General features: G+C 54.4%; 1 long non-coding RNA gene across 1 annotated transcript; it reads left to right on the plus strand.

Annotated features, from left to right (window-relative positions):
* Positions 1-1623: 1623 nt before the first annotated feature.
* Positions 1624-11261, plus strand: LOC120324013. Its single transcript, XR_005565002.1, has 2 exons — positions 1624-1868; positions 8308-11261. It is a non-coding gene; the product is annotated as an uncharacterized LOC120324013 (long non-coding RNA).
* The last annotated feature ends 11103 nt before the right edge of the window (positions 11262-22364 follow it).

Genomic DNA, 22364 nt, shown 5'->3' on the forward strand with positions numbered 1-22364 from the left:
CCCGTGTTTTGCCTGGGCTATTTTTCAGCAGGATCAGCTCCCCTGCCTGCTTCAAAGCTGGCATTTGCTGCCACAGGTATGACAGTGACATCTGCAGCCAGGGGCTACCCCCTCTCCGAGGTGCTTGGAGCCGCCTGAATCCCTGTCCCTCACACTCACCAGTTACCCTGACACAGATTAATTTTTAAAAAACAAAGTCCAGGGAAGGTATCGCCACAAAGCTGTTCTGAATGCTGTTAAGCTAACACTAAGTGCCACCATGGTTAATCTGTACCAAGGTCAAATTCAGAAATCACCAGGTTAGCTTCAGTTCCAGCCCAAATTAGATCATCAGTTAATTAAATCATCACTTTGATACAGAAAGAAAACTGGAGAGGGCCCAGTCCTCATAAATCCCGTGGAAGATTCTGAGGAAGTGGCTCTGTATTTTGTTTGGAAGAAGTTGACTGAAGAAATTCAGATCCATAGCGTGATAGCGAAAACAACTTATCACCCACTGCCTAAGCCATAACCCCCGAGCTGATCCAGGCACTGCCATCTCCATCGTGTCCCCAGGAGATGTTACAGCTCAGCATTAACCTCTGCCTCAATAACCAGAGGTTTGAGGCTTCCCATATACCAGAATTGGCTGATGACTATTTCAAGTTTGTCAGGACTTTGAAACCCAAAACCCACTTTAATTTTATGAGTAATTTTATGGGACAATCTCTAGGGCTGTGAAAGCTGGAAACTTCTCCTTCAGGTGCCTTGACCTTATGGCTACTCATCTACCCATGCGGGAGCCCCTCTCCACTTTCATCTCATCACCCTTGAATTCAGAGCTATAAAAAGGATGGGCTGTCTCCCAGCTAATAAAAATAGGAATAAAGGGAGAGGCAAAGCTAAAGATAAAGCTGCTGCGAGCCCTCCCATCCTGCAGTCTTTGGAACGTCCCGGAGTGGGGACTGGTGTCTGAATCAGCAACCAGATGGTGAAGTCCTTCAGGCACAGAGCTTCTCTCTCAGGATCCATGGACAGCCTGGCTGCTCACTCCAACATGGCATGGGATGCAGAGCTTGCAGGATAGGTGGTGCAGGGCTCCTGGGCTAGGGGGCAGCTTAGCAGTGTCTTGATCACCCTGGGCTATGTGTGGGATAAAGGAAGACCTGGCTTCTGGCACAAGCAGCTCCTGAACACTCAGACACTCTGCAAATGGAGGTTGGGCAGGTCTTGGCTCCAGACACAAGGGAGGGTTGATCTGTTCTTCATCTTGCTAGAACCAGTGTCTGCAGGTTAGGGTGACTAAATTCAGTGACAGAGTGACAGGAGAGGGTGATGCAAGGCAGCATCACAGAATGGGGGCTTGTGCCCCTCTGGCAGACACCAGAACCTGGCACAGGCCCCTCTGGGGTCTCACTTGCTCCCAGATAATCAGAACCATCATCATTTCACCACCTCCATGAGCAAACACACCCCAGGCTCTCAGCCTTGCATCCCTCAGTCTTTGCTCATCCTTTTCAGTCGACTCTGGCATTACATCTGCTGACAACTCACATCCACTGACGACTTCTCCTCCACCTGCCCGAGGAGGAACCTGAAAACGCAAACGCTTCCTTTTCCCCCCCAAATCTGCTCTCCACGGAGGGGCCCGGCAACGGCTCTGACAACAACCAGCAACGTGTCATTTGTTTTTATTACTCTAGGAGGGCAAGCTGCTGTGCGTGACCAAGGAAACGGAGAGCGGGCTGCCCTTGTGAACTTGCCGAGTGCCTGATGGAGATCGGGAGGAGAGGAGAGCTGGGGGAGCAGGAAAAACATTACTTCTCTCCTGCTTATTGGCCGAGGCAAGATTGATTGACTGCACTGGCGGTAGCGTAGCAGGCGCCAAGGTAGGCACAAAATTGTGGTGAGCACTAGAAAACCGCCAGCCGTGGGGATGAACTTAACGGGAGAAAAGACACACGGGGTGGGTGCTGGTTTTGTGTTGAGGTGGGGAGTGGTGCGACTCCCCGGGGCAGGGAAAGGAGAGATGAGTCCAACACAGAGCACAGCAGCGTGTGGTGGCACTGGTTGGTCACTTGACAGAGCAGGGCTGGCCTCACTCTGTCTCCCTTTTGGTGTCTCCAGCATTTGTAGCCACTGCTAGAGAGAAAAGAACACTCCTAGGATGCAATCATCTCCTCAAATCAGCCAAGAGGTGTGCCCAGAGGTTTACTTTGCAGGTGGTGGCTTCCTCCCTTGCCAGCTGAAGCCCTGCCCAGCAGATGAGATGCTCCCAAGGCCAAGGCCGGGCCTAGGAAAGGACCTGAAGAACAGGGGGGTGACTGGGAGGCACATTAGGGATGGTGATAGGAAATGGGAAGTGGGAAAACACCACAGTACTGGCTTGAAGCCTGGGCAAGTGGCTGGGGGTGGCCACTGTCATAAGGTGCCAAGCCCAGGCCAGCTGGAGGGATGGCAGAAGAAGGACCAAGGTAAAGTGCTGTGAAGAAAAGAGGAGCTGGAGGTGTTTATGGTAACATAAAGTCGGTTTGATACCACCAGTTCAGTTTTTTCTGGTGGTAATGGCTCCAGTGCTATTTCCCACTGACAGATACCCAAGCAGAATCATTTCCATAAAGGACATGGAAATTACTGTTTGGGTAATTTTTTGTTTAGAAAGCCTTGAAAATCCGCCCCACAATTCACCTAAATTTGCTGCTTTCAGCCTTCAATTTCCCCAAAACTGAGGGAAAAACAATTCAGCTTAAGGGAGAAGGTTGATGAAGCAGCATTTCCCTGCTGCTGACCTCCACCGTTTGGATTTCGCCACATCGAGACCAGTAAGGGAGTGGCGGAGGAAGAAGCTGAGATGTTAAGGAGGCCAAGGGCATGTGGGTGGTGGGAGGCTGGTCTGGGAGCTCCCTGCCGGGGCGAGGGGTGGGGTGAGCGGGGCCAGGGACCAGCCGGTCCCTCCTCCTGCCTGCACACTGCTGGCCCCGCAGCTTCCTCTGGCAACGCCTTGCACAGGCTATTTTTATGCTGTGTGAAAAAGCGAGTCTTTCTGCGAGCAGGGGGAAGGCGGCGTGGAGAGGGAAAGTGAATTAGTGAAGGTCACAGGCGTAATGTCGCTCTGCGCGCGGCTGGGGCAGAGCGCGGGGAGCTGGAGGGGGCGGCGGGGGGTCTGGGGGACGGGCTGGGCTGGGTGGAAAACGGTCGTGGAGCAGCTCCACGTTCCACCTCTGCCTTCCCGGGGAACATCCAGCCGCCGTGGCCCTGCCAGCACGGGGGAGCCGAGCTGGCAGCGCGCACCCGCTCCTGCCCCGCTCGCTCGCGGCTGCGCCGAGGGTTTGTGGAGCACCAGCCGCTCCACAGGCTGGGACTGGGGTTTACATACAGCGTGAAAGGCAGTGATTGTGCTCTGCCACCAAATCACGCGCAGCCAGACCGGAACAGGGAGTCGCTCCTGTCCGCAGCGGCAAAAGGTTCGCACCTGGAAGAGCCCAAATAGTTCCCAAAGTTGGGAAACAGCCTTTTTGCCCTGCTGGAATCGCCAAGGGGAGCAGTGCCCAACACCACGCCCCCGGGGACATGGCCAAAACCCACAGCCATTTCTGCGGCATCCCTCTCCCCACGCTTTCCCCGCTTCCTCTAAAGCAACGGTTTTCCCGAGAACAGCAGGGAAAGGTGAACGCAGAAGATGCCCTGCCTGTGGGAATTTGGGATCTGGACTGCTCCTGGGCTTTCCTCACTTGGCTGAGCCGAGTGAAAAGTTGGCCGTGGTGCTCCTCCCCTTCGCGCGGGGTTTGGAGCAGGGATGAGAGCCCAGGCAAGGGGAAGAGCATCCCGCTGATCCCGCTGATCCCGCTGCCACGCCGCGAGCGGCTCCGTCCCGCAGCGCATCGCGTCAGGGGACCGCGGGGAGCCGGCGCGCTCCCGGCAGCCTCCTGCTTCTGGGGGACGCTGGAGACACAGTTCCCATCACTTTCCCATCCCGGAGCAGATTTATGAGCCTCCCAAAAGCTCTCCTGCAGCCCTCCAGGAAGGCTGGGACTGGGGGCTGGCGGGGGGGGGGGGGGGGGCTGTTTGCGGGGAATTGTGAATCTACTTTCTTACACGGCTGCGTACCACTGTGCAACGGTAATCCCCTGAGCAGGGTGAAACGGAGGCCTAGCTACCATGACCTCCTCTGTAGGTTTCCATGGATACCATGTACTATAAATAAAAAAAGGAATTTCAAACCAGTTTTCAATCCTGCTTAGTGGGAATAGGAAACCTCTTTTGAATTTAGTTTCCTATCTCACCTTACGGGGGTTATTTTGCAGCCTGTTTGAAACAAATAATTACCCCTTCAGCCAGGAAATTACCACCAATCTTACCTATTTACTTCCAAACACTCGGCTAATTAGCACATTGGGGAGAGCTGCCTATTTGCACGCTGGAGATGGGAGGCTTAGTGTCTTTATTTTGGTGGTGCTGGGAGAAAGGACGTGGGGCCAAGGGTCAGCGAGGGGCGTCAGAGCCCTCCGAAAAAAAAAAAATAATAAAGAGAGCAGGAGAGCTGTAAAACTCGAAACGCCGAGATGCCGTGTGAATTAGCGTGCGAGAAGCCCCGGCAAAAAAGGGAATATTACATCTGCATCCTTTTGCAATGAATCAGAGTCATGCTGCAGATTTTGTCTGGCATACTGGGTCTCTGGAGGATAGAAAATAATTTGGTCGCAGCAGTGGGAGGTGTGTGTGCGTGGAGAAGGGAGTTGCTTTCCAACAGCCTGCTGTGGTGAGAACATGCCTGACACTTCATTCCTTTCCAGTTAATGCAGCGAGGCCGGGAGGAAACTTAACCCTCTAATTGCTAAAGTGTACCGGGGACTTGGGAAAGTCCTTGGAAAGCAAACGGGGCTCCCGGGGTTGGTGTCCCCTCGCCCGGCGCTGCTGGCAGACAGCTGAGGGATTTGCCCAAATGGCAGGCGGTGGGGGCAGGGGAAATGCTAATTCGAAACAGGCGCTGGCGAGCGGGGCCGGAGGACAGAGAGGTTGTGTTTGTCAGACCTCTGGGCTGGCAGCAGGCCGGCCAGGGCCAGTCCATCACAATGCTGGGTCTGAGCCAGCTGGACACGTGGTGGCTCGCGGAGGGGTCTCACGGTCTGGCATTCCCAAATGGTTCTGCCTTTCCCAAATGGTTCCACCGCCCGAGCTCAGCGCTGCTCGCCCACGATCCTGGATCACCAGCGCTGGAAATCCCAAGTGTTTTCCTTTTTTTTCCATCACCACACCAGTGTTACATCCCCCCCACCCCCCTGAACAACTGCTGTGGTGGTCGCCCAGCACAGCCTCCAAGGTGTGGTCCTTGCAGGGGTGATGCACACCTTCTGCTGGACAAGAGAGGGTAGGTAAAGATGTGTGAGCACAGGATGGGCAGTCCCATCTGCTGCAGCCTCCCATCCCTCTGTGGCTGCCTGGGGGTCTGCTCCCCACTGTCGTCCTTCAGTGGTCTTTGGGAGGCTGTTCCCAGCAGGCACAGCTCCATGTGGACCAGCTCCCAGGCATGCATAGTCCCTTTGCCACACTCATTCCAGTAAGGGTCTCCCAGAGAGCACAGGATTGGGACTAGGGACCATAAGCTCTCCACAGCTGGGGAGGAGGAGGAAGGAGAGGAGGAGGAGGAGAGAGGGATGCACAAAGCACCCGGGGCTCAGCCAGAGCTCCATGTGCAACATGGGTAAGCCCTGCTCAAAGCTTGTCCATAATGTTTAATAGCACAGGATGATCACGGGCATCTGACTTGGAGCCTGTTCGCTGCTGCCCTCCTAAAGCTCCTTATTAGCATTTCCAGGACATTGATGTTGTGCTCGGATATACGGGAAGTTACAGAGCAGCAATATATCAACGTTAGAGAAGGGCCCATTTAAGCTTAGTATCAGAGGCTGGGTTTTTCTGGAGTCAGGTGTCTCATTCCCATTGAAATTCAACAGGAGTTGGAGTCTGCTCCCAGGGCTTCTTTGAAAGTCCCAGACTTAATTAGTATTTATCTTAATTAGGGGGACGTTACCTGCTCTGGGAACCTCACGCTATCTGCTGCATTCATCCCCACAGCACCCTGGGAAAGGGCTCCCAGCCCTTTTGGCAGTGGGGGACTGAAGCACGTGGTGGCTGGTGCTGCCAGCCTGCCACTCAGCAGGGAGCAGAAAACGTCTTTTAGGGGGCTGAGAGGGTCACAGCATTGCCCCCCTCCTTTCCTGAGTTGTGTTCTCTTGGGAGACCAGGTTAGATCACGCAGGACACCAGAGGGAGGTTGCTTGACAGGCTGCAGCAGGAGGATGCTGAGCCCCTTCCTCGCTGCCTGCCTGGGCCCGTGGGTGTTTTCAGGGGGACTTGGGTGGACACAGAGGTGGCTCAGCCCCGGCTGTGCTCTGGAGCACCGCTGCTCGTTCACCATCTTCAGGCCAGGCCACAAATCGCAGGGTGGAGGAAAGGAGGGGGAGGAAAGAGGAGAAAATCAGCAGTTTTTTTTTTTTTTTTTTAAAAAAAACCCCAAAGTTACCGGCTTGGGAAGAGCTTAGAAACCCGATCTGGTCCAAGCCATAAACAGCCAAGAAGGACAAGCCATGGGGCTCTCTTGGCAAGCGGAATCTCACCCACACCCTCCTGCAGAGGCGGGGAGAGGCAGGCGAGTCCAAACAGCTCCTCCGTCCTCTCGCATGGACTTCCCAAGGGCAGAGAAACCGAAATCTGAGCCCCTGCTGCCTGCCCTCAGCCCCCCTGGTGCTGGGCAGGATGGGGTTCCCCACCGTGGTATCCTTGTCCCACCCCCCTGCCTGGCATGAGGGATGGGGTTAGGATTCCCAGCTGGGCTGGCAGCTCCAGGGAAAGGGTTTGGAACAGGAACAAGCCAGCTGTCCCCAGGCAGAGCCATCAAACGCAGGGACCTCCCCCGTGGTGCTCCGGTGGGTGGGATGTGAGGCCTTGGGGCCTGTGAGCAGTGGGGTGGGGACCTCTGGGATGTGGTGGGGACCTCCAGGGATGTCCTGGGGATGCTTGGGGGATGCAGATGTAGCACGACCCAGGGATTAGGGCAGCGGGTGCTGACATGAGGAAAGAGAGGATGAGCATCTCCCTTCTCCCAGTGGGAAACCTGCCTCCAGGGAGAGCTGCGAGTCCAGGCAGGCTGTGCTGGCAGATATCTCCAGAGGATCAGCCTGGCCCGTGGGGCTTTAGGCCAAGGGTTTTGTGGGGGGAGATGGTGAAAGGCAGCAGGAAGCTCAAGGCTGTCCCACAGAGCGCACTGGGGATGGCACAGTCGGTGCTGATGTCTGGACAGAGGCAGGAGAAAAGGGACTCCAGGTGGGCTGGAAGGGCAGGGGTGGGATGAGCCATCTGCAAACATCCACCAGCAGTGGGACAAGGAGCAGGGAGCAAGTCTGCTGGGAGCAGAGGCCCTGGGATGCTGGGAGCTGTCTGTTGTAAAGTAATGTGAGCCAGCCAAGTGGGTCAGCCCACAGCTGAGCTTAAGGGCATTTCTGAGCAGGACCAGACTGTGGTGGTGCTGAACATCTCAAGCAGCCCCACCAGACCTGCCTCCCCATCCTGTTGGGCAGAGAGAACCTTCCCCAGATTTGCAAGACCCAGTGGTCAGTGCTATCCTAAGGGGTACAGGGGTGTTGGCTTGCCCAGGAGATGCTGAATGAAATCCTCATCACCCTGCTGACAGCTGGCTGGGATCAGGGGCTGTGAGCCTTCATCACTCAGTGATTGTCAGGAGCCTGGAGAAGGGACAGGAGGGGAGGGAGCATCTCTTGCCACACTGGAGCTGTGTCCAGGTCTTCCTCCAGCTCTCCTCCATCAGCTCCTGAAGAGCAGGGATAGTTTTCCAGATTTGCTTGTGGACTGTAGGGCAGGAGTTTGAGAAAGGGTTGGGGTGGAAAGTGGTCTTGAAGGGAACAAATGTGGCTTCGTAATGAAGAGAAAGGAGGAATTAGTAACTGGAGGTGAATAGTCCCAACATGCAAAATATCACAGAAATTTGTTCATTGACCAATTGCTTCAAGACATTTAATGCTCTTATCTCCCCTCTCCACTCTGTTGTTTTCACTCGCCCTGGGAGAAGAATGGCAAAAGTTTCATAAGAGAAGGGAAACTCCCAGAAACCAAGGATTGGTGTTGAATGGTCTGATGGGAATTCCTGGAAACGTTCACATAGCAGAGCTGCAATTAGGACCTGTATCCTCGCAAATAGCATGGAAAGCTGCGAGGAAAAACATCCCTTCCAGGTCCCGGTGACACAGGAATACAACAGGTCGCACTGAATTTAATGCTACTGTTAAATAACAATTTTATTTTTTTTCCCAGACAGGAGAAATGTGGCGGCTGGAAAGATGGACAACTCCATCGTTTCATTCTGCATTTCATGCAGAGCTACCATTACCTTGCTGGATATTTCGTGGGAGGTTTGCTGGTCTGAGCCTGTAGGCTTCGGGATCGTCGACAGTGTGCTAATGTAAAGTTGCTTGAGCTTATGGAAGATTTTTGAAGGCCTGGATTCCATGTGTTGAGACTGGCACCATATCAGAGGAACAGCTGAGTATATGGAGCAGGGAAGCTACGTGTGAGTTATCCAGCAAGGAGAGAATCCGCCTGGGGCTGCGATCCTGGGTGCTGGAATGAGGAGGGGAGGCAGCGGTCCCAGCTGGTCCTCCCCCACCACGCAGACAGGCTGGGGTTTTGCTCCACAAGAGCAGGATTATCATGTTGATGGACAGTGTCCTGGGCAGCTTTGTCCTGTTTATTTGCAGGCTAGGCAGGGCCAGGGGTATGTGGAGGCCAGGGTGGGATGTGCTGCGGGGGGCAAGGAGGAATGTGGATCTTCCCTCTGCTGTGGGACAGTGGGTTGGCTGCCTTAGCAAGTGCCAGCCCTCAGAAGTGGCTCTGGGGCTACAGGGAGAGGATATTTAGAAAATCTAATTTTAGCTGAGTCAGCTCTTCCCTAGGGTGGCCAGGAGAGAGAAGCTCCTGCCCAGAGGAGCTGGCTGCCCTGCTCACAGGGAAGGAGACAAGCTTGATGCCTTCAGCCACCACCTGGAAACCCCCTGGGGGCAGTGCTAAAGGGATGAACATTTCCTCACCAACTCCCAAGCTGCTCTGACAAAGATCCCAGGAATACCTAGGTCTGCAGAGAGGTGCTGCCCCACCACCAGAGATTTCATTCACCCATGTAGGGCAGAGATAATTGTCCCCCCGCTATCCAGATTCACTGCCTGCCCCCCTGCAGGAGGCACTAAAGCAGAAATAGTCAGGGCAGAGCCCAGAATAGCTGAATGGATCCTGGTGCAGCGTCTGGAAGAGTTGGATCAATCCAAGCTCCCCTCCACGGTGGTGCTGACTCACCAGGACAGGCAAGGGGCTCAGCAACTCTGGAGCCATGTATGAGCCAGTGGCAGCTGGAGGGTGCCTGGGAAGGGAGGATTGGATCGACAGGCAGGTGAAAAAGCTTTTGTGACAACCAGCTTTGAGCTCTTGCAAACACGACAAGCCCACCTGAACTGGTTTTCCTGGGAGCTGCCATGCGGCACCATGACCAGCATGATGCTGCTGCTGCTGGGGACAAGCTGGTGCCTTTGTCTTTCCTGGCTGAGTGAACAAACTGATGGCTTTAGGTACAGCTACCAGCATCCTTCCTTCTGGAGCAGGTCAGCCCTGGCTGCCAAGCCAGGCTGCTCCTTCCCAAGAGCAGTCTGTGGAATGAATTCTTACACCGGCCTAACGTAATTGGGCTAAAAGATCTGCCACACTCCTCCAAGGTCTTTGGGGAGGCTCCTGGGCTGGGCCTTTTGCTGTCCTTAGAAGGGGCCATCAGGATGTGTGAGTGGAAGTGAGAAATGAGATTTCCTGGGAATAATCCTCCTACATGACACTCAGTGGCATCTGTGAAAAGTCTCGTGTGCGCCGAGGGGATACACGTGAGGGAGCGTGGAGAGACGTCTGGAGAGAGACCACGTCCTGTTAATTTGCTCCAAATTTGTGAGGGTTGGGTGGCCAGGCTGATTGGAGAGAGAGGCACTGCAGGCCTGGATCACACAGCCAAGCTCAGCACCGTATAGGGTAGATCAGAACCCGTGCTGCAAATAAGGTGAGGCAGAGCCCATCCTGAGCCTCTGTAAAGCCACTCTCTGCACCGAGGGCTCCTAAATTGGCTGTCACCTCCCAGGAATCGGGTTATTTTGTGACAACCCAATGAGGACCTCTGCTTGAAAGCCCAGCTGTGACCAAAAAGGTGAGTAAAAATGAGAGGCTTCACGGAAGAGACTGCAGAGAAGGATGTCAGAAGTTTCACAAAGGCGTTAGACAGGCGGGGGGTGTCACCATGACCTCGCACGGAGCGCTGTGGGCAGGGCTGCACATCCCACCTCACAAACGACAGTCACAGGCACGGATCTGGAGGAGGCTGGGAAAATAGCTCCAAGACTGGCAGACCCTGGGGCTTTTGTATGCAGAAGCTTGGGCCCACTTGGCTTACAAATTTCTGGGACTCTTAACTCCAGCTGATTGTTTCTGGCGATGACTGGAGCCAAAGTTTTGCTCCAGTGTTTGGGGAAGTCAACTGGACTTTGCCTGTTTGAATTCTCTGACCTGCAGTGACATGGGCTGGTTAAAACCTGACAAGGGATGCTCTGAAGTAGAAAACTCCTGTCTAGATCAGACCAGGAAGGTGTTTCCAGCTCCATGCTGTGGGTCAGCGTTGTGCTGTCTGTATTTCCTTAGGCATCTGTTAACAAGCCACTGCTAAATAGTGATAATCCTGCTGCTGCAAGCCCAGGTCTGAGTGTTTGCTACAGCAGGATAATGTCCCTGGTTAGAGATGTGTTTGGAGCCTGTGCAATGGCCCACTTAAATCCACGTGAGACTTGAGGGGTCTTGGCAAAGGAGCAGCCTAAATCAAATTAGGAAGACAAGGGGATGTTCCCATGGGCCACTGCCTGGGAGTGAGCCCACAGGACTTGAAACAATGAGGTTTCTTTTGCCACGGAACAGTAGAAATAGGTAATCCAGATTAGTTGCTAAGTGCCTCCAGGAGGTAGGATTAGTAGAAGGAAGAGTCTGCAGCTGGCAGAATCTCACCAGGAAAAAGGTACGGACATAACGGTGCCTTTGCAAGGGTCTGTCTGATCCTAGAGGGCAAATCATGGGAATGACCACAGAAACTCTCCACAGGCCATAGGAACGATGTTTATGTGTATAGGAGGTGTCTGTGAGCCTGCACCACTTTGGCTCTCTCTCCAAATGTCATGATCAAAGCACTGAATTTATTGATTTTGGTGGTGTTTTGGCACAAACCGTTTGCTGCATCAGTGGAGGCTTTAATTCACACAGACAACATGGGTAATAAAACGGTAATTCATAGGTCAGGATGGTTTTCACTTTAGAGAACTGGCCAGAAATGGAAATTTCTGTTTGAAGAAGTTTAACTTCCCGGTTATCCGGGTCCTACATCTGTCAGAAATTCTGATGAACTGTCAAAGAGAAAGCACCATCTCTGCTCTGCCCTTCACGGGAGTAGATTGGTTCTGCACAACAACAGTGCTCAGCAGCTCAGGGTACCTGTTTTGACTCCATCCTTGGTTTAACATATTTAACCATACCTTGTTCCTCTTCCCTCCCTGGGCATCTTCCCTGTCTACTCTCCTATCGAGCTCATCGAGGTTGGGTGATGCCAGACCTAAAAAGAATGAACCTGTGCCTCCCTTAATCCCTGATTCCAGGTGAACATGGCATCCTACTGTGGATAATACACCCCCTGGACACCGGGCACAGTGTTAGAGGGAAGATCTCTGCTATATTCTCTGAAAACATAAAGCTCTGGGACATTGATCTGCTTGTACTGAGATCATTGTTGTTTTTGAAGCAGCTCTACCAGAGGCAATGTTTGAGCCTCCAGGGCTTCCAAAAACTAGAGGAGGCAGCAAAAAAATCAGTGGGGGGTTGGTGGAGAAGGCTTCCTAGGTGTCATTCCAAGTGCCAGGTGGCTCTTGGCTGTTGATTGGTGTTGGAGGTGCCAGGTAGCCTGGGGAGGTGTGGGCACTTTGCCTCCATGGAAGGTGATGACAAACATGTGCTGTAGGGGGCTTGGGGGCCAGCAAGAGAGGCCACAAGGTGTGAGGATCAGTTTCCCCCTCCAGAAAGGAGGTGAAGAGTCTGACTCCTGATTCCTTTAGGCTGAATTACCAAAAGGAGGGGGTGTTCCTGCAGGTCAGGTCAGCAGCGTTTTGGTGGGAGCTGTGTGTGCACTGGGAAAACCCCTCTCCTGAGCACTGGGAAGGTGGGGGAACCTCAGAATCGGGTGTCTTTGAAGATGCAGGTGTTTGAACAACACACCTCCCCAGCGCTGCACAGAGATCACACCCCTGTCCTAATGTCCCTCCCTATTGGCATCGAGTGGTCAGGGATTGCAAAGTGCTAGTCCAGCCCTTTCCCAGCAGGATGAGCTGCTGCAGGATGCTCTCTGGTACATCCCTGTCCCTTTTCCCTGGCCACAGCAGGGCAGTGAAGCCCCCAGAGCCTGATGGAGAACGAGAACATGTGCAAACCTGCTCTGTGTCCTTCCCAGCTGGTGTGGTTTGGGCTGGGGACCCAACCCCAGTCGTCATCTCTGCCTGGGATAAAGGGAGTTTGTTTCTGCCTTAGCTCATTGCAGTATCTCCTGCTGGCAGACTTTCCAATTAGGGAGCCAAGTGGGAGTCAGGAGAGACCCCAGGGTGGATTTCACACTCGCTCTTTATTTATATGTAAACCTGGATGCAGGGCTGAGCTGCTGAGAGTGGGAGCAGGGGGAGAGGCCAGCACAGAGAACAGAGGTCTTTGCAGCTCTCATTTGCAGCATGTGGGGGGGACAGGGCTGAGAGAAAGGCACAGCCTGGCTTGTTTCTCCCACTTGATTCAGTTCACGGGCTCCTCCCAGTCCCTGCTTGTGCCTCCCAGAATGGCACTTGAGCATCTCTGAATGCCAGGGATGGCAAGTTCTGTCCTGGTGACAGATCTGAGCATCTCTGTGTGCCCCAGTGCCCACCTGGGCCACACACAGTGTGGAGGTGCATGGCCTGGCTCAGGTGGGTTATAGGGTCTGGCCCCACACTCTCCCATTCCTGTCCTTGGATTCCTGCTCCCTGCTGGTGTCCCAGAGCTGAGCCCTGAGTGTCTTTGCTGTACCCCAACAGTGATGGTGCTTCTGGCCCCACAGAGGGGTCAGCAGGAGGTATCCTAGCAAGGGAAACATGGGTAGAGGGAGGTGGCACAGCTGGAGGGCACACAGGGCACAGCTGGAGGGCACACACATCACAGTCATGGAGCAGGGAGTGCCAGATGCTGCAGGCAGAGCTGGGACACCTTCCCTCCTGACCTTCCCCATCCTCTGCTCCCTTCCATTTCCGTTGGGTGGGGCCTTTTCAAACTGCCCAAAAACACTGGCCTTCCTCTTTTAAAAAAAAAAAAAAATAATGAATGTAAACAGACGTCAAAACCTGGGGTTAGCAATTCTTCCATGCCCAAAAAGGATCAAAGCACTGCCCCTGTGGGCAGCCCATGTGTGAACACCTGCCAGGCAGGGCAGTGAGTCCCCCCAAAAAGGCAGCTCCACGCTGAGCTGTTCTGGTCACCGGGGCCTCTTTGCCAGGCTACACAAGGGCTGTTTTCCAGGTGCTGTTGCTGTGCTTTACGGTGTGATTATGGCTGCACAAACAGTTCCACTGGCTCAGCTGCTCCCTCCCCTCCTTCCCTTTGTCTGGGAAATGCGGTGTCTCTCTCTCTCCAGCTTTTTGCCGGCATTTGAGCTGGATGACAACCTCAGGAGATGCTCAAAGTGCAGCATTGGTGGGTTGGTCAACGTAATGACAAGTTTTTGGTCAGCTGGTTGGGTACTGAGTTAAGCCAGGTGCTTAGTTAAGCTTGGTTTAGCTGTTTTGCTTAGCAGAGCAGCTCTCAGGTGGGAACAAGGACATGTAGGCTCAGCACCTGGTTTCCAGCTCCTTGTTTTGCATCAGGGGAGTGCTTGATACCTGGCGGTGCTGTGCCTCACTGGAATAGGGGTAACAGGATTTCTTAGCTTGGCAGGTGTGCTGGAAAGATAAATCCAGCAATATTTGGAGGGTATCACAAGACTACAGCTTTACTCAGGCGACTCTGCAGGCCACAGCATTTCTTACCCACGCCACTGAACTGCAGCTACCTCTCAGGCAGAGCAGGAAGAGATACCTGCAGGGTGGCTGAGAGATCCAGGAAAAGATGAGCAGCACAGGGAATGTGAACAGGGATGGCTCATTCTCACTCCCAGTTGAGAAGCAGGGGCACGAGGCAAAGTCAGTGAGCTGAAGCAGATGGATGGAAGTAATTTTTCAGGGAACGTGCTGTGGTGCTGTGGAACTCCTTAATAAAGGGCATCAAAGCATTAGTGTCAATGCAAGATCATGGAAGAGAAATCCATGGAAAAGCATGTACTCTGCAGATGGCTTCTGGCTCAGGAAGACCAGAGAGGGGCTGGGAAAGTGCTGTGGGAAGTGCTGTGTGTTTGTCTTCTTCTTATGTCATAGGGAGGGATGTATAGGGGATATCCTTCCCCTCCAACTGCTGTTGGACACATGGCCTGGGCAGGATGGGTCTTTGGGCTGGCAGTACCACCGTTCTCAGGCAGGGCAAATTTCAGCCCCTGAGGTGCAACAGCACACAGAAAGAAGTGGAAGCCCATGTGGAACTGTCAGCCTGGGTCCTGCAGTGACACCCACACCAGGAAGGACTGATTGGGTTCTTAGAATGGGCAGGTCTGGAAGGCAAAGCTGTGTGTTGTTCAACATGCTTCCAGCCAGGTCTCTGCCTTCATTTTGTGGTGTTGCAAGTCAACAGATCATAGAACAGTTTGGGTTGGAAGGGATCTTGGAGACCATCTCCCTCCAACCCCCTGTCATGGGCAGGGACACCTTTCACTGTCCCAGGTTGCTCCAAGCCCCATCCAACCTGGCCTTGGACACTTCCAGGTAGGTGAGCCTGCCTCCTCCACAGCTGGGCAAGGACAATCAAGGGAGGACCAGGAACAAGCTTTTCAGATGGATCCCTGCCATGTTCAGGTGAACTGTGGCAGTTTTGGGGGTGGACAGCACCTGGGGATGATACTTGGAGTTATAAGGTGAGATAAATAAATCTCCATGGTCAGTACAGGATGTACATACATTTGGGTGCAGACCTGTCCCTTAAATCCTTCTCTGTACCTAAAATGGCCTCAAAACAATGAGGATCTACAAGCCTCTTGCTGATCTCCAGAACCAAATTAAACATCCCAGGGAGTCAGTGGGCATCCAGCAACCAAGTAGAGTCCGAAAGCACCTTTGGAGCCAAAACCCCAGGGCCTGAACAGAGGTGTTCCCATCTTCTGCAGCCTGAAGTAGCCCCCAGCTGAGCCTTCTGGCCCCTCCCGGGGACTGGGAGAGCCAGCAGGCAGCCCCTTCAGCGTCGCTGTATTATTTAACGACCCTGGAGCAATTAGCGTGGCACTGGAGAGCAGCCAGCACGGACTGCAGGTGTTAGTGCCTCCCCAGGGCACGGACACCGGGAACAGCTGGGCTCCACCTTCCTGGCTTGCAACTCTCAAGGGCAGTCCCAAAAATAGGCTGCTGCAATCACCTTGGCCAGAGACCCTGCTGACACAAATCACCCTGGCAGGGCGGCAGGAGGAAGAAAACATTGTGATTTGCACAGAGATGAGCACAGACACGGCAGAAGGGTGATGATCAAGACAATTCACCTCTCTACAGACCCAATCCATCTGGAGGGGGCAGTTCTGGACCAGCAGGATCACGAGTGCAACCCCTAAACCCACCAGTTTGTCTTATTCCTTCCTTGTAACACCAACTTTCCCCCTCCACTCCTGGCCCTACTGGATCCTGTTTAGCTGCCCTGTCTCACCACCGACCAAACCTGTTTTGCTGCACAGCCCCTGGCAGAAGCACTGAACTGCCAGCAGCAGGTGCTGAATGTTGCTTTCCCACTGTAATTAGCAGGCTGAGCTCCTCTCCTCGGCTCTCTGATCTCTGTTTTCATTGCTCTCTGCTGCTCACGGGAAATGTGATAGGCAGTATCCAGGGTCTCGTGTCAGCAGCAGGCATTGCTGAGCACCTTAGCAACAGGGACAGGATGGGATGGGAATGCTGCAGGCAGAAGTACGTGAGACACCTCTGGGTGGGCACCTCACTGAAAGGACACCTCCGTTCTGGCTGTTGCAGGAGTTTCCAAGAGCCTTAATGACTTTGTGGAGGAAAGGGGAGGGTGTTCAGGGTGCCCTTGGAGGAGCCAGTGGAGGTATCTGTGGTAGGCAGTTCCCAAGGACCAGCGCAGTGAGGCTGGCTCAGGTGAGCCTGCCTCCTCCACAGCCACTAAAACTGTCCCACAAGACTCTGCATCACTGTTTTTCTGCAGCAGGCACAGCCTGACTCATCTTTGGGAGGCATCCTCCAAAATGTCACTGTGAGCAAACCTGCTCGGTTTCTGTCGCTACCTGCCGGGGACTCGGCACAGGGAGGCAGGCTGTGGGGCAGCTTCCAGGCTACCTCCCAGCCCCACTGCTCTCCCAGGGTGTTCCTAAACACCCTCAGGGAGCTGCTTGCCTTCCCATGTGCCCTGCTGCTTCCCTGTGCGTGCCCTAAGGCTCTCCTGGGTCTTGAAGGGGAATCCTTTAGTTGTGGCCCAAACCCCCCTGATCTGATCATGCCTGGGGGCTGGTGGGGGTGGAGGGCACCTTTCTTGGTGCTTCAAGGGATTTTGAAGCTCAGGACCTTCACCCAAACACAGAGGCCGAAGATGAAACATAGCACTGAAAAAGGCTTTGTTCTCACAGAAGCTCGAAACTGTCCCCTTCACTGTCCACATTCACACAGGTCCCCACAGCTGCCCTTTGGGTCTGTGGCTCAGGTCTTTAGTGGCCCAGAAGCCACCAGCACAATGGGCAGATGCTGGGAAAGGCAGGCAGTGTCAGAGCATCCTCTGGAGCTCGGCAGGCTGTGCCCAAATACTCAGGTGATCAGGGACCTCTGTCCAGGCTGGCCTTCAGGTGAGGAATGAAGAGTGGCAGCCAGAAGGCATCTTTTCCCATCCTCCCTTAGAGATACCCCCACCAGGACACTCTTTCCCTGGTCCATCATCACATCTTCAATGCCCACTGCTGCTCAGTAAATACCTTCAAAACTCAGGATGCATCCATGGGTCAAAATGCTTTGGATTTTGTTCAGAAACAGGTCAGAAAAGATCTTTCCACAGCTAGAGACTGTGGTAAATATGATGAATGTTCAGTTCCTATGTGAGTCACCCACAAGGCAGGACAGAGGCACCCCCTGACCCCTCTCAGGACCATTTGGAAGAGATGTGCTATACACACTGTGCTTCCAAAGGGTGACAAGTCCAAGGAATCACTGGACAGAACATCTTGGGGCTCAAGGCAATAAGGATGACACTGGAGAGTCTCACTCTCTCCCTCTGAGAACAGGAAAGGAGAGACAGGCTGGGTCTAGAGGAGGACGGAGAGAATGCTGTGGGAGCACTGGGTGTGAATCCCTGAGTGGGAGGGGCAGGGCACCCTGGAGGCTCAGCAGCACCCCAGAGCAACCAATGGCCCAGCTGGCATTCAATGGTGGGTGGGCGGAGTGGTGGTGAGAGCATTTTGTGGTACAAGCTCTGCCTTCCTCAGCCTCCCCTTGAGACATCACTTCTACCCCCAAGCCAGACCCCTCACCACAATTTTTCCCCCCAAACCCAGATGGGGAGGGGTTGGCTGTGCACACGGGTGACACAGGAGGAGCCCATGGGAAGGCTGGGCAGTGTGTGGTGGCCTGGGGAGAGAACAGGGCTTGGCTGGAGAGCTGGGTGAGCCAGCCTGCTCCAAACAGCTCCCAACAGCAAAGACCTGAGCTGTGCTTGGAGCCCAGGCTGGAAGCCAGTCAGGTCCACCTGAGCCTGGGGCAGGTCCCAGGATGGGCTGGAGAGCTGAGTGGAGCGGCAGGAATGGGAATAAGAGCATCTTTCACGTGGCTGTGTTTTGTGTCTCAGTGCAAGGCTCTGCCTTTGTGTCCTGAGCACATCCGGGGAGAAAAATCCCTCAGTTCCCAAGGGATGCCTGAGGGATGCTGCACTCATTAGTCCAGCTGGGGACTGAGCAAGGCCAGGGAGCGAGTCCCTGCACGCCTGGGTCTTCACAACAACCCAGAAATGGTGTCTCGTGTGTGTGATGTTCCCTCACAAGCACTCAGCCCTCCTCTGCTGAGATTCACCGAGGGGGGACGGGCACCAGGAGGAGGAATTTGCAGGGTGTGAGGAAGTGACTTGAGCTGTGGCACAAAAACTCTCTGGGTGGGTGTCATGAGCACACGCTGGGGAGTATCCCGTGGGCCTGAGCTCAGAGCTACATATGCTGCTCCTCTGCCAGCACCAAACATGGCACCTGGCATCTGCTCATCTCAGACCCCATTGGTACATCGAGGCAGTAGGTGGAAAGTCCAAGCCCACAGCAGAGCCCATAAAGGTCGTGTTTTATTCTGGCTGATCTCTTTTGCTTGCCTCATCTCCTGGAGGAAAATGAAGTGATAAACAGCCAGCAGCACAGTTTTGGTAAAAACAAACCAGGGCAAACAAACAGGAGATAATTCTCTCTCTGGTTGGTGCGGGGAATTCTGCTGAGTGGAGAGAGATGCTCTGGGGACAGACGTCACTCCAAGTGCTGCACAGCCAACAGACAGTGGGCAGCTCCTCGCTGGGACAGCATGGCTGGGCTCAGGGTCTTGCTTCCTGGCCAGTGTCCTGGGGAGCCTAAAGGCTTTTTTCCTTCTGCAGGATTTGTATTCCTGCATTTTCCAGGCTTCCAGTGAGTGGTCCCCGCTCCCAGGATCTGCTGAGCCTGACTATGGTCTGTGCCCAGAGCCAGGGGCTCTCCCCAGGTGAAGAAAGCTCAGGGTCACAAGGAAGGAATCCACTTTGTCCAAGCCCTTGCACAGAGCAGAGCAAGGACAAGGAAGTAAGGAAGGGAAGCCTGGCAGAAGCAGCATTCCTGGGCCTTGGAGAGAAGGAAAGCAGGACAGGGAGAGCATAGAAATGGGTTCTGGGAGGTGAAGATGTGCAGAGAAATCACATGCACGTGATAGCATGCAAAGAGGAGGGGAAGGGACAGTGCTGGGCCAGGAGGTGGTGGAGGGGTCTGGGAGCCAGTTGTTCCTCCTGTTTTAATTCTTACCTTCCTCCCCAGAGTGCCAGGATCTCCGAGCCTTTTACAGGGCTTTAAGATCCCAGAACCTGGCAAACCGAGGCACTGAGAAGTTAAGCGAGGCCACCAGAGAAGATGAGAAGGGATTGTGTTACTCTTTTTTCCCCCTGAAACAAAGCAGAGCTGTCAGTTGACACTTCCCGCGCTGCCCCGGCTCCGGAGGGTTGCTGGGGCCGCTTCCAGCAGACAAGAGACGTCAGGGAAGAGACAAGAGACGTGGGGTGAGGCGTGGGATTCCTGCAGCGCAGGGTCCAGTGCAAAGCGGTGCCTGGAGTCGGTGTCCTCCCACTGGAGCAGGGAGAGGCAGTTCGGTTTCTGCTGCCTCCCGGGAAGCACAGGGCCGGGAAGCTGTGAGCCCTGGCAGCCTGGAGGCATCCTGGGAACCTGGTTTTTGAGGCTGCCTGCTAGGAAAAGGGTTAGGAAATCGGGCAGACTGCCATCTTAAGTCTACCCGGCTTTTGGCAAAAATCTGCCCAAACGATACAGCTCCCTGAAACGTTTCTGCTTTGACAAATGTGTGGTTTTTTTGTTGTGTGGTTTTTTGTTGGTTTTGGTTTTGTTTTTTTTTTTTTTTAAATGAAAACCCCAACTCCACTGCATTGAAAACTTGCCTGACTGGTCGGAGGATAGTTCAGCCAGCCCGTAGGAGAGCGGGGCAGCAGGCCCATGTCCCCGCACACAGTCTGCCTATTGTTCTCCGTGCAGAGCAGGAGAAGGGCTTGCATTAACCACAGGATGGGACCATTGCAGCCAGACCCCTCCACCCGGGCAGACTCCTACTCTGTGTATGCAGTGTCCACACCTCCAGCCTGCAGGATGGCTCCCCAAGCCCTGGAGCAGATCCAGACAGGCAGGCCAAGGCTAAGTCTGCCTGCACGACCCATCAGCTGGCACTGCAGCACCAGCAGGATTTTGCTGTCCCATACCCATCCTTGGGGAAATGACCCCCAAGGATGTCAGTTTACAAACTGACAGAGGGCAGGGTTAGATGGGATATTGGGAAGAAATTGTTCATTGTGAGGATAGTGAGGCCCTGGCACAGGTTGCCCAGAGAAGCTGTGGCTGCCCCTGAATCCCTGGAAGTGTCCAAGGCCAGGTTGGACGGGGCTTGGAGCAACCTGGGCTAGTGGAAGGTGTCCCTGCCCATGGCAGGGGGTTGGAATGAGATGAGCTTTACTGTCTATGTTTCTAAGTTCTATGATTCTGTGATTCCCACTTCCCTCCCTCTGGCTCAGCTCTGAGGACTGTCCCTGCGATCTGACACCGAGGGACGCTTGAAACCCCTTTCCTGGGGATCACATATGGTCTTTAACGGCTCTGGGCACCAAACCCAGCGTGGCAGGAAGGGGTGAGGGGAGCTGGCAAGCTGGCCATGTCTGGGTACAAATCCCACCGTACCAGCCCCGGGGTCCCCACTGCTGTCACCTTGGCTGCACCAGGCTCCTCCAGCCCCTCCGCTGTCCTCCGCTGCTTCTCATCTGCTTGTTATTCATGGCAGGGGGCAGGAGCTTCCCCCCCGCCCCCCATTCAGTGTGCGGACCCTCACCACAGCCCCAGAAGGTTGAATTTAATGCTGGGGGATTTGCAAGTCAAGAATTCCTGCGCCCACACAATGCGCAGCTGGGCTTTGAAAAGGCGTCAGGATTAAAATGCAACCGCAAACTTGACAAACCGGCGCAAGGGCCGCAGACAATGGGCTGCAGCTCCCTGTTATCATTCACGGCGTGTGAAGGACCAGCTCGGCGGGTTACAAGTCATGCGCTGGAGATGCTGCTGGCCTGGACACCAGCGGGGAGGGCTCCTTTGTGCGGCTCTCGCAGTGGGGAGCAACCCGAAAGACAGGCTGAGCCGAGAGACATCTCCGCTCGCAGCCGGGGGTAAGGAGGGCGGGATGACAGGGACCCTCCGCCACCGCCGGCGGGCTCTGAGCTCCTGCCTGGCCGGGATTCAGCCACCCCGGGGGGCTCCAGATTCGCCGGGCTCTGCCGGATGGAAATTAAGGAGCTTTTCTTTGATTCTGTCCTGTAACTGTAACTTGGTTTACGCAGGAGTAATAAAGCACGCGGAGGCTGGGGGGATTCGGGGAGAACGGGGATGCCAGGACGGGGCAGAGGGTTTCAGATGATGACGGATTAGATACAGGTCAACCGTGTAATAGTGAGGGACAATGCCACCTGGGGCTGGAATAATTAACACTCTGGAGATAAAGCCGGCAAAACAACGGCTGGATCTCCCCGTGGGCAGCATCGAGACACCTTCCCCAGCCCCGTGAGCCAACCCAGCCTGCTGCTGATCCTGGGGCATTTGGGACACGGCTCTGCTGCAGCCCCGGGGGGACACAGGGCGAGGGAAGGTCTGGCAAAAAGAGACTTGGATCTGGCCAGGGCGGTGGGAAGGGAAGGAGCCACCCAGGAGGTGATGTGACAAGCATGGGGTCCTTGTGTGACTGTCATGGCTCAGATCAATTATTTTAATGAGCCCATGGACAAAGGTCAGGGAGGAATGTGGTGTGTCAGTCAGGTCTCCATGCTGGGTATGCACTGGCTACTGCCATGGCATTCTGTTCAGAGGCAGCAGCCACCCAAACCTCCCTGCCTGGAGGACGTGGGACTGAGTCTTTACATGTCCAACATTCTGGTATAAAACTGGATCAGGTGATCCCCCCCTTCCCGGCTCCTTTCCCACCATCTTCCTCAATGCACTTTCTGCACAGCAGTGTGCAGCAGCTTCCTTCTCAGTACACTGGAACCTGGGAGCATCAGAGGCTGAGCTTAGCAGGAAAGAGGATTTTCCTCTCTCCTTAGGGGCTCCCAGGCAAGGACAGGTGTGGGGGGAACCCTTCCCCCTTCCAGTAGATGTAAGGGTGGGTGAGCAAACTCCACCCTGTGCATGAGGCTACACCCTCCATCCAGCACCCCTCAAGGAGAAGTGTCCATGTGGTGGGCCAGGTCTGGAGGGACTAAAAAAGCCCAGGAAGCCAGAGCAGTCCTCAACACCAAACAGCACCATGTGATTTTTGTTAGGCTGTGCAGGAGGGTTTGTTTCAGTTTGTTTTTGTTTTTTTCTATACACAAAAAGCTCGATCCTTCACTCAAAAAGGGGCCTTTCAAAAATGATGCAAAAC

The sequence above is a fragment of the Pipra filicauda genome, unplaced genomic scaffold (genome assembly GCF_003945595.2).
Source record: "Pipra filicauda isolate LSUMZ 115617 unplaced genomic scaffold, ASM394559v2 scaffold3_size10097308_pilon, whole genome shotgun sequence".
NCBI lineage: Eukaryota > Metazoa > Chordata > Aves > Passeriformes > Pipridae > Pipra > Pipra filicauda.